General features: G+C 39.6%; 1 protein-coding gene across 1 annotated transcript in view; it reads left to right on the top strand.

The window, feature by feature from the left end:
• The window catches only part of LOC126077351 (DNA polymerase nu-like), a 115545-nt gene that overhangs the window by 55269 nt on the left and 47631 nt on the right, over positions 1-12645 (top strand). The gene's annotated exons all lie outside the window — the stretch shown is intronic.

Genomic DNA, 12645 nt, shown 5'->3' with positions numbered 1-12645 from the left:
TATGTGGTGGATTACATTAATTGTTTTTCTAATGTTGAACCATCCCAGCATACCTGGTATGAATCCCACTTGGTCATGGTGAATTATTATTATTATTATTTTTTTTTTTATTAACTTTTATTGAGCTTCAAGTGAATGTTTACAAATCAAGTCAGTCTGTCACATATAAGTTTATATACATCTTACTTCTTACTCCCACTTGCTGTCCCCCTAATGAGTCAGCCCTTCCAGTCTCTCCTTTCGTGACAATTTTGCCAGCTTCCAACTCTCTCTATCCTCCCATCCCCCCTCCAGACAGGAGATGCCAACACAGTCTCAAGTGTCCACCTGATATAATTAGCTCACTCTTCATCAGCATCTCTCTCCTACCCTCTGTCCAGTCCCTTTCATGTCTGATGAGTTGTCTTCGGGGATGGTTCCCGTCCTGTGCCAACAGAAGGTTTGGGGACCATGACCACCGGGATTCCTCTAGTCCCAGTCAGACCATTAAGTATGGTCTTTTTATGAGAATTTGGGGTCTGCATCCCACTGATCCCCTGCTCCCTCAGGGGTTCTCTATTGTGCTCCCTGTCAGGGCAGTCATTGATTGTGGCCGGGCACCAACGAGTTCTTCTGGTCTCAGGATGATGTAGGTCTCTGGTTCATGTGGCCCTTTCTGTCTCTTGGGCTCTTAGTTGTCGTGTGACCTTGGTGTTCTTCATTCTCCTTTGCTCCAGGTGGATTGAGACCAATTGATGCATCTTAGATGGCCGCTTGTTAGCATTTAAGACCCCAGACGCCACATTTCAAAGTGGGATGCAGAATGTTTTCATAATAGAATTATTTTGCCCATTGACTTAGAAGTCCCCTTAAACCATGGTTCCCAAACCCCCGCCCTTGCTCCGCTGACCTTTGAAGCATTCATTTTATCCCGGAAACTTCTTTCCTTTTGGTCCAGTCCAATTGAGCTGACCTTCCATGTATTGAGTGTTGTCCTTCCCTTCACCTAAAGCAGTTCTTATCTACTAATAAATCAGTAAAAAACCCTCTCCCTCCCTCCCCCCCTCATAACCTCAAAAGTATGTGTTCTCCGTTTTTTCTATTTCTCAAGATCTTATAATAGTGGTCTTATGCAATATTTGTCCTTTTGCCTGTGACTTATTTCCCTCAGCATAATGCCTTCCAGATTCCTCCATGTTATGAAATGTTTCAGAGATTCGTCACTGTTCTTTATCGATGCGTAGTATTCCATTGTGTGAATATACCACAATTTATTTACCCATTCATCCGTTGACGGACATCTTGGTTGCTTCCAGCTTTTTGCTATTGTAAACAGAGCTGCAATAAACATGGGTGTGCATATATCTGTTTGTGTGAAGGCTCTTGTATCTCTAGGGTATATTCCAAGGAGTGGGATTTCTGGGTTGCATGGTAGTTCTATTTCTAACTGTTTAAGATAACGCCAGATGGATTTCCAAAGTGGTTGTACCATTTTACAATCCCACCAGCAGTGTATGAGAGTTCCAATCTGTCCGCAGCCTCTCCAACATTTATTATTTTGTGTTTTTTGGATTAATGCCAGTCTAGTTGGTGTGAGATGGAATCTCATCATAGTTTTAATTTGCATTTCTCTAATGGCTAATGATTGAGAGCATTTTCTCATGTATCTGTTAGCTGCCTGAATATCTTCTTCAGTGAAGTGTGTGTTCATATCCTTTGCCCACTTCTTGATTGGGTTGTTTGTCTTTTTGTGGTTGAGTTTTGAGAGAATCATGTAGATTTTAGAGATCAGGCGCTGGTCGGAGATGTCATAGCTGAAAATTGTTTCCCAGTCTGTAGGTGGTCTTTTCACTCTTTTGGTGAAGTCTTTAGATGAGCATAGGTGTTTGATTTTTAGGAGCTCCCAGTTATCTGGTTTCTCTTTATCATTTTTGGTAATGTTTTGTATTCTGTTTATGCCTTGTATTAGGGCTCCTAGGGTTGTCTCTATTTTTTCTTCCATGATCTTTATCGTTTTAATCTTTATGTTTAGGTCTTTGATCCACTTGGAGTTAGTTTTTGTGCATGGTGTGAGGTATGGGTCCTGTTTCATTCTTTTGCAAATGGATATCCAGTTATGCCAGCACCATTTGTTAAAAAGACTATCATTTCCCTAATTGACTGACACTGGTCCTTTGTCAAATATCAGCTGCTCATACGTGGATGGATTTATATCTGGTTCTCAATTCTGTTCCATTGGTCTATGTGCCTGTTGTTGTACCAGTACTAGGCTGTTTTGACTACTGTAGCTGTATAATAGGTTCTGAAATCAGGTAGAGTGAGGCCTCCCACTTTCTTCTTTTTCAGTAATGCTTTGCTTATCCGGGAGTTCTTTCCCTTCCATATGAAATTAGTGATTTGTTTCTCTATCCCCTTAAAATATGACATTGGTATTTGGATTGGAAGTGCGTTATATGTATAGATGGCTTTTGGTAGAATAGACATTTTTACTATGTTAAGTCTTCCTATCCATGAGCAGGGTATGTTTTTCCACTTAAGTATGTCCTTTTCAATTTCTTGTAGCAGAGTTTTATAGTTTTCTTTGTATAGGTCTTTTACATCCTTGGTAAGATTTATTCCTAAGTATTTTATCTTCTTGGGGGCTACTGTGAATGGTATTGATTTAGTTATTTCCTCTTTGGTGTTCTTTTTGTTGATGTAGAGGAATCCAAGTGATTTTTGTATGTTTATTTTATAACCTGAGACTCTTCCAAAGTCTTCTATTAGTTTCAGTAGTTTTCTGGAGGATTCCTTAGGGTTTTCCATGTATACGATCATGTCATCTGCAAATAGTGATAGCTTTACTTCCTCCTTGCCAATCTGGATACCCTTTATTTCTTTGTCTAGCCTAATTGCCCTGGCTAGGACTTCAAGTACGATGTTGAATAAGAGTGGTGATAAAGGGCATCCTTGTCTGGCTCCCGTTCTCAAGGGAAATGCTTTCAGGTTCTCTCCATTTAGAGTGTTATTGGCTGTTGGCTTTGCATAGATGCCCTTTATTATGTTGAGGAATTTTCCTTCAATTCCTATTTTGGTAAGAGTTTTTATCGTAAATGGGTGTTGAACTTTGTCAAATGCCTTTTCTGCATCTATTGATAAGATCATGTGGTTTTTATCTTTTGTTTTATTTATGTGATGGATTACATTAATGGTTTTTCTGATATTAAACCAGCCTTGCATACCTGGTATAAATCCCACTTGATCAGGGTGAATTATTTTTTTGATGTGTTGTTGGATTCTATTGGCTAGAATTTTGTTGAGGATTTTTGCATCTATGTTCATGAGGGATATAGGTCTAAAATTTTCTTTTTTTGTAATGTCTTTACCTGGTTTTGGTATCAGGGAGATGGTAGCTTCATAGAATGAGTTGGGTAGTATTCCGTCTTGTTCTATGCTTTGAAATACCTTCAGTAGTAATGGTGTTAAGTCTTCTCTGAAGGTTTGGTAGAACTCTGCAGTGAAGCCGTCTGGGCCAGGACTTTTTTTTTGTTGGAAGTTTTTTGATTACCGTTTCAATCTCTTTTTTTGTTATGGGTCTATTTAGTTGTTCTACTTCTGAATGTGTTAGTTTAGGTAGGTAGTATTTTTCCAAGAATTTATCCATTTCTTCTAGGTTTTCAAATTTGTTAGAGTACAGTTTTACATAGTAATCTGAAATGATTCTTTTAATTTCATTTGGCTCTGTTGTGATGTGGTCCTTCTCGTTTCTTATTCGGGTTATTTGTTTCCTTTCCTGTTTTTCTTTAGTCAGTCTAGCCAATGGTTTATCAATTTTGTTAATTTTTTCAAAGAACCAGCTTTTGGCTTTGTTAATTCTTTCAATTGTTTTTCTGTTCTCTAATTTATTTAGTTCAGCTCTAATTTTTATTATTTGTTTTCTTCTGGTGCCTGATGCGTTCTTTTGTTGCTCAGTTTCTATTTGTTCAAGTTGTAGGGACAGTTCTCTGCTTTTGGCTCTTTCTTCTTTTTGTATGTGTGCATTTATCGATATAAATTGGCCTCTGAGCACTGCTTTTGCTGTGTCCCAGAGGTTTTGATAGGAAGTATTTTCATTCTCGTTGCATTCTATGAATTTCCTTATTCCCTCCTTGATGTCTTCTATAACCCAGTCTTTTTTCAGGAGGGTATTGTTCATTTTCCAAGTATTTGATTTCTTTTCCCTAGTTTTTCTGTTATTGATTTCTAGCTTCATTGCCTTGTGGTCTGAGAAGATGCTTTGTAATATTTCGTTGTTTTGGATTCTGCAAAGATTTGTTTTATGACCTAATATGTGGTCTATTCTAAAGAATGTTCCATGTGCGCTAGAAAAAAAAGTATATTTTGCAGCAGTTGGGTGAAGAGTTCTGTATAAGTCATTGAGGTCAAGTTGGTTGATTGTTGTAAGTAGGTCTTCCGTGTCTTTGTTGAGCTTCTTACTGGATGTCCTGTCCTTCTCCGAAAGTGGTGTGTTGAAGTCTCCTACTATAAATGTGGAGGCGTCTATCTCACTTTTCAATTCTGTTAAAATTTGATTTATGTATCTTGCAGCCCTGTCATTGGGTGCATAAATATTTAATATGGTTATGTCTTCCTGATCAATTGTCCCTTTTATCATTATATAATGTCCTTCTTTATCCTTTGTGGCGGATTTAAGTCTAAAGTCTATTTTGTCAGAAATTAATATTGCTACTCCTCTTCTTTTTTGCTTATTATTTGCTTGATATATTTTTTTCCATCCTTTGAGTTTTAGTTTGTGTCTCTAAGTCTAAGGTGTGTCTCTTGTAGGCAGCATATAGATGGATCGTGTTTCTTTATCCAGTCCGTGACTCTCTGTCTCTTTATTGGTGCATTTAGTCCATTTACATTCAGCATAATTATAGATAAATAAGTTTTTAGTGCTGTCATTTTGATGCCTTTTCATGTGTGTTGTTGGCCATTTCATTTTTCCACATGCTTTTTTGTGCTGAGACGTTTTTCTTAGTAGCTTGTGAGATCCTCATTTTCATAGTGTTTAACTTTATGTTTGTTGAGTCGTTACGTTTTTCTTGGCTTTTTTCTTGAGTTATGAACTTGATATTCCTTTTCGTGGTTACCTTGTTATTTACCCCTATTTCTCTAAGTAAAAACCTAACTTGTATCGTTCTATATCGCCTTGTATCACTCTCCATCTGGCAGTTCAATGCCTCCTGTATTTAGTCCCTCTTTTTGATTATTGTGATCGTTTATCTATTGATTTCTATGATTTCCTGTTATGTGAATTATTTTGTTTATTTATTTATTTTTTAGAATTAATCTTAATTTGTTTGTTTTTGTGCTTTCCCTATTTGAGTTGCGTTGATATCAGGACGGTCTGTTTTGTGACCTTGTATTGTGCTGGTACCTGATATTATTGGTCATCACGCCAAACAATCTCCTTTAGCATTTCTTGCAGTCTTGGTTTAGTTTTTGCAAATTCTCTAAACTTGTGTTTATCTGTCAATATCTTAATTTCTCCTTCATATTTCAGAGAGAGTTTTGCTGGATATATGATCCTTGGTTGGCAGTTTTTCTCCTTCAGTGCTCTGTATACGTCATCCCATTCCCTTCTTGCCTGCATGGTTTCTGCTGAGTAGTCTGAACTTATTCTTATTGATTCTCCCTTGAAGGAAACCTTTCTTTTCTCCCTGGCTGCTTTTAAAATTTTCTGTTTGTCTTTGGTTTTGGCAAGTTTGATGATAATATGTCTTGGTGTTTTTCTTTTTGTATCAATCTTAAATGGGGTTCGATGAGCATCTTGGATAGATATCCTTTCGTCTTTCATGATGTCAGGGAAGTTTTGTGTCAGGAGTTCTTCAACTATTTTCTCTGTGTTTTCTGTCCCCCTCCCTGTTCTGGGACTCCAATCACCCGCAAGTTATCCTTCTTGATAGAGTCCCACATGATTCTTAGGGTTTCTTCATTTTTTTAAATTCTTTTATCTGATTTTTTTTCAGCTATGTTGGTGTTGATTCCCTGGTCCTCCAGAAGTCCCAGTCTACATTCTAATTGCTCGAGTCTGCTCCTCTGACTTTCTATTGCGTTGTTTAATTCTGTAATTTTATTGTTAATCTTTTGGATTTCTACATGCTGTCTCTCTATGGATTCTTGCAACTTATTAATTTTTCCACTATGTTCTTGAATAATCTTTTTGAGTTCTTCAACAGTTTTATCAGTGTGTTCCTTGGCTTTTTCTGCAGTTTGCCTTATTTCGTTTGTGATGTCTTGAAGCATTCTGTAAATTAGTTTTTTATATTCTGTATCTGATAATTCCAGGATTGTATCTTCATTTGGGAAAGATTTTGATTCTTTTGTTTGGGGGGTTGGAGAAGCTGTCATGGTCTGTTTCTTTATGTGGTTTGATATGGACTGCTGTCTCCGAGCCATCACTGGGAAACTAGAATTTCCAGGTAATCCGCTAAAAAAAAATGCAGTCAGATCCCTATCAGAGTTCTCCCTCTGGCTCAGGGTATTCGGGTGTTAATGGAGCCGCCTGGGGAGGGTGGGGGAGGGATCAGAGAGCTAGGAGTGTAGCCCCACAGAATGTAGAGCTGATCCCCGCGTTCACGCTCCGCCGCCGTCTGCCAAAATCCCAGCGGGACGGCTCCCCGGCTGGGACGCTGCTCTTTGCGCTCCGAGACCTGTCACTTCCTCCCGGGGACTTCTCCCTCCGGTTTGCTGCATCGCTCGCGCGAACTGGGTGGGCGTCACCCGCACGACCAGGTGGGCCCGCCCCCTGGGTCAATTCAGGGGAATATAACTGATCCCCGCGCTCACACCCCGCCCACTTTAGCCAAAATCCCAGCGGGACGGCTCCCCGGCTGGGACGCTGCTCTCCCCGCTCCAAGACCAGTCACTTCCTCCCGGGGACTTCTCCCTCCAGCGCGCCGCACCGCACACGTAAACTGGGTGGGCGTCCCCCTCACTAACGTGTGGGCCCCGCCCCGGGTCGCTTTAGGGAAATATAGCTGATCCCCCCGCTCGCGCCACGCCCTCTTCCCGCCAATCTCCTGGCGGGCTCCCCAGCTGGGATGCTGCTATTCCCGCTCCAAGGTCAGTCACTGCCTCCCGGGTGCTTCTCCCACCGACTGCGCCGCTACGCCGCCCGCACCAACCAGCTCGACTTCCTCCCGGGATGAGTTCGGGGGGGTAGGGCTGGGCCCCTTGTCTGTGCCATCTGCCCCCCCGGGCTCTGCCCCAGATCGGGCTCCGAAGGTCACCTGCCTGGTACGCTGGCTCCTAGTTCTGAAAACGGTCGCTGTCTGCCCGTATTTGTTCGTTTTCCGTCTCTAAGTCTGTGTTTGTTGTTCAGAGTTCGTAGATTGTTATGTATGTGATCGATTCACTTGTTTTTCTGAGTCTTTGTTGCAAGAGGGATCCGCGGTAGCGTCCACCTAGTCCGCCATCTTGGGCCCGCCGTTTGTGAATTATTTTTTTGATATGTTGTTGAATTCTATTGGCTAGAATTTTGTTGAGGATTTTTGCATCTGCATTCATGAGTGATATAGGTCTATAATTTTCTTTTCTTGAGGTATCTTTACCTGGTTTTGGTATCACGGATATGGTGGGTTCATAGAATGAGTTTGGTAGTATTCCTTCCTTTTTTATGTTGTGAAATACCTTTAGTAGTAGTGGTGTCAACTGATCTCTGAACGTTTGATAGAACTCTGCAGTGAAGCCGTCCGGACCAGGGCTATTTATTGTTAGGAGTTTTTTTGATTACCTTTTCAATCTCTTCTTTTGTTATGGGTCTATTTAGTTGTTCTACCTCTGTCTGTGTTAGTTTAGGTAGGTAGTGTGTTTCTAGGAATTCATTTCTTCTAGGTTTTCAAATTTGTTTGAGTATAGTTTTTCATAGTAATCTGATATGATTCTTTTAATTTCAGTTGGGTCTGTTGTGATATCGCCCATCTCATTTCTTATTTGGGTTATTTGCTTCCTTTCCTGTTTTTCTTTTGTCAGTTTGGCCAGTGGTTTATCAATTTTGTTGAGTTTTTCAAAAAAACAGCTTTTGGTCTTGTTAATTCTTTCAATTGTTTGTCTGTTTTCTTTTTCATTTAGTTCAGCTCTAATTTTATTATTTGTTTTCTTCTGGTGCCTGTGGGTTTCTTTTGTTGTTCTCTTTCTATTTGTTCAAGTTGTAGGGATAATTCTTTGATTTTGGCCCTTTCTTCTTTTTGGATGTGTGCATTTCTTCATATAAATTGGTCTCTGAGCACCACTTTTACTGTGTGTCCCAGAGGTTCTGCTAGGAAGTGTTTTCATTCTCATTGGATTCTCTGAATTTCTTTATTCCATCCTTAATGTCTTATATAATCCAGTCTTTTTTGAGCAGGGCATTGTTCAGTTTCCAAGTGTTTGATTTCTTCTCCCTGCTTTTCCTGTTATTGATTTCCACTTTTATTTCCTTATGGTCAGAGAAGATGCTTTGTAATATTTCAATGTTTTGGATTCTGCTAAGGCTTGCTTTATGACCGAATATGTAGTCTATTCTAGAGAATGTTCCATGTGCACTAGAAAAGAAAGTATACTTGGTTGCTGTTGGGTGGAGTGTTCTGTATATGTGTATGAGGTAAAGTTGGTTTATTTTGGCATTTAGATCTTCCGTGTCTTTGTCGAGCTTCTTTCTAGAAGTCCTGTCCTTCACCAAAAGTGGTGTGTTGAAGTTTCCTACTGTTATTGTGAAGCTGTCTATCTCACTTTTCAGTGCTGATGGAGTTTGTTTTATGTATCTTGCAGCCCTGTCATTGGGTGCGTAAATATTTAATATGCTTATATCTTCTTGGTGTATTGTCCCTTTAATCATTATATAGTGTCCTTCCTTATCCTTTCTGATGGATTTAACTTTAAAGTCTATTTTGTCAGAAATTAATATTGCCACTCCTGCTCTTTTTTGATTGTTGTTTGCTTGATATATTTTTTTCCATCCATTGAGTTTTAGTTTGTTTGTGTCTCTAAGGTGTGTCTCTTGTAGGCAGCATATAGACAGATATTGTTTTTTAATCCATTCTGCCACTCTCTGTCTCTTTATTGGTGCATTTAGTCCATTCACATTCATGGTAATTATGGATAGGTATGAATTTAGTGCTATCATTTTGATGTCTTTTTTTGTGTGTTGACCGTTTCTTTTTCCCGCTTGATTTTATGTGCTCAGTAGATTTTCTTTATATATTGTCCTTTCCTCATATTTGCTGTTGTTGATTTTGTTTCTGCTGAGTCTGTATTTTTCCCTTGTATTTTATTTTGATGAGTAGAATAGTTTGTCTCCTTTGTGGTAACCTTATTACTTACCCCTATATTTCTAAAGTTAATACTTTTATTTCTTTGTATCAGTGTATTTTCCTCTCTGTATGGAAGGTTTATGATTACGTTTCTTACTCCCTCTTTATTATTTTAATGTTGTCTTCTTTTATATAATAACATCCTGTTACCCTGTTTTTTTTTTTTTTTAAAAATAATCTTGCTTTATTTTTTTGGATTTCCCTGTCTGGGTTGACTTCTGGTTGCTCTGCCCAGTGTTCTAGTCTTGGGTTGATACCTGATATTATTGAATTTCTAACCAAAGAACTCCCTTTAGTATTTCTTGTAGTTTTTATTTGGTTTTTACGAATTCCCTCAACTTGTGTTTATCTGGAAATGTCTTAATTTCACCTTCATATTTAAGAGACAGTTTTGATGGATATATGACTCTTGGCAGGCAGTTTTTTCCTTCAGTTTTTTAAATATGTCATCCCATTGCCTTTTTCCCTGCCCGGTTTCTGCCGAGTAGTCTGAGCTTATTCTTATTGGCTCTCCTTTGTAGGTGACTTTTCTTTTATCCCTCTCTGCTCTTATAATTCTCTCTTTATCTTTGGTTTTGGCAAGTTTAATTATAATATGTGTTGGTGACTTTCTTTTAAGATCTTCCTTATGTGGAGTTCAATGAGCATCTTGGATAGATATCTTCTCATCTTTCACAATATCAGGGAAGTTTTCTGCCAACACATCTTCAACAATTTTCTCTGTATTTTCTGTTATCCCTCCCTGTTCTGGTACTCCAGTCACTTGTAGGTTATTTCTCTTGATAGATTCCCACATGATTCTTAAGGTTTCTTCATTGTTTCAAATTCTTTTATCTGATTTTTCTTCAAATATATTAGTGCCAAGTGATTTATCTTCGAGTTCAGAAATTCTGGCTTTTACTTGCTCAATTCTGCTCCTCTGACTTTCTAGCGAGTTATCTAATTCTGTAATTTTATTGTTAACCTTCTGAGTTTCTGATTGCTGTCTGTCTATGGATTTTACCAGCTTATTAAGCTTTTCATTATGATCCTGAATAATCTTTCTGATTTCTTCAGTTGCTTTATCTGTGTGTTCCTTGGCTTGTTCTGCGTATTGCCTCATTTCCTTCCTGATGTCTTGAAGGGTTCTGTATATTAAACTTTTGTATTCTGCGTCTGGTAGTTCCAGGGATGCACCTTCATCTAAAAGATCCCTGGATTCTTTGTTTTGAGAGCCTGTTGAGGTGATCATGGTCTGTTTCTTTATGTGACTTGATATTGACTGTTGTCTCCGAGCCATCTAAAAGTTATTGTATTAGTTTATGCTTGTTTACTGTGTCATAGCTGCTTGGTTTGTTTTGTTTTGGTATACCCCTATGGGTTGCTTGAGTGAGCTAGCTTGATTATTTTTTGCCTTTGGAGCTCTGGTGTCCTGTCCCCAGCTGGCTAGAGCTGTTATCAGGTATATCAGTCTAGGAGTCTATTCAGTTTTCTTATATGAATTCAGCTCAGGTTTCCAGGTAGCTGATCATCAAGTGTGTGGTACAGGCTCTGTCCTACAGTCTTAGAGGGGCAGGGGTGATTGGCATATATACCAGTATCTGATTGCAGTAGGGGGTCATGCTCTGAACAAGGCAGGGGGCTGAGAACCGACCCCTGAGTGTCTCTGAGGAAAACGTGTCTCTGTTCCCTAGAGCGCGCTGGTGGGTGTGTTCTGTAGAAGGGATCCTGGGCGGCCAGAGTTTTTGATTTTAAGGACTGGGAGGTACCAGTGATCCATGGACCCCTGTCGTGGGTGGCTGGGTGGCCTGAGTGGAGCAACCAGTCCTTATGTCCCTGATGTGGGTAGGTGAGGACCTTGTTTAACAGGCAAAGCAATGTCAGACTTCAAACACCCACCTCTCCACTGAATAGCTGAAATGGTTAGAGTTTGCCAACAAGGGCCTATTCTCCTGAAATAGGCCCACAGAGGTCCATGCAGAAGGGAAAGGTGCTCAAGGTCCACGGATGGTTTATGCCTGGATAGGAGCTGCTTCTGGCTTGAGCTCCTCCGGTTAATGGAGCTAGCAAATTATCTTTACCAACATTGCAAATTTTTTCCTTTCCCAAGGCCAGGAAGATGGCTCTATGTGCTCACCAGAGTCTATCTCAGGCCCAGGGACTCAGCCGCTGAAGCCGGCTTGGGGGTGGCGGGGTGCGGGGGGGGGGCGCAGTTAAATATATGCAAGTACTTAGCTTTTGCCAAGAGCACCGTTCTCCTCAGGTTCCGGAGGTATGAGTGGGTTGTGTGGCTGGCTGCTTCTCCCTGAGGAAACTCCGGCTCAATGCTAGTACCAACCCCCCGCCACCACCTCTCCGGAATGGTGCCTGAGGGCTCCTCACGATTCAGGTCTGGTAACTCCTCTCCACTTCTGATCGGCTTCTTCATCCCCCGTCCCTTTGTTCGTTGTCTAAGCTTGCCTTTGATGCTCAGGGCTCCCAGGTTGTCACAAATATACTCGTTTCACTTGTTTTTTCGGGTCTTTGTTGTAAAGAGGGCTCACTGGATGTGTCTGTCTAGTCTGCCACCTTGGCTCCACTGAATACAGTACGTTTTTGAGATAAATTTCTTTTAATACGTTTATATGTATATATTTGTCAGAATCTTGGAGAGCTAGGTCATTCAGTTAATGAAAAGGTTGGCCAAATAATCGGATTGGCAAATCACATCCTCGTTGTCAAATCAGGCAGCCAAATTAGATTTGTTTTATGTCTGAGAAACGACTTCGTATTTGAATTAAAGTAAGTGTGTTAATATGTGTTTTGGAGAATATTCTGAAAACAAATGAGAAATAAATTATGGAACAAGTGTTGTTGGAAAGATTACTAAAAGATTAAAATGATGCAAATCTCATTATTTATTCATTTTATAACTTATACAAACAAAATATTTTCTCGTTATTTACTTTTTAACAGTACAGTGCAGTATCTTGCTAAGTAAGTTATTTATGAAGCAAAGACTTTGATAGGAGGCATGATTTTTCTTCAGTAAGCCTGTGTATGTCTTTGTACTGAACTTTGGTGTTTGCGTTTTAGAAATAAGAACCATATATTTAAAAATCAAAACTAATTGTGGTAAAATATTTATAACATAAAATTTACCATTTTAAGTGTACAATTCATTAGTATTAAGTGCCCTCACAATGTTGTGCAACCATCATAACTATTTCCTGAACCTCCCTGTCACCCCAAACAGAAACTCAGTACTCATTAAGCAATAACTCCCCATTCTTCCCTGCCCCGATACCCCCTGGTCACCTCTAATCTACTTTTGTCTCTATGAATTTGCCTGTTTTAGATTCCTCATACTAGTGGAATCGTACAATATTCTAAT

The sequence above is a fragment of the Elephas maximus genome, chromosome 5 (assembly GCF_024166365.1).
Source record: "Elephas maximus indicus isolate mEleMax1 chromosome 5, mEleMax1 primary haplotype, whole genome shotgun sequence".
NCBI classification, from domain to species: domain Eukaryota; kingdom Metazoa; phylum Chordata; class Mammalia; order Proboscidea; family Elephantidae; genus Elephas; species Elephas maximus.
The sequence above is the reverse complement of the archived record's forward strand: the minus strand, read 5'-3'. Positions and strand labels throughout refer to the sequence as shown.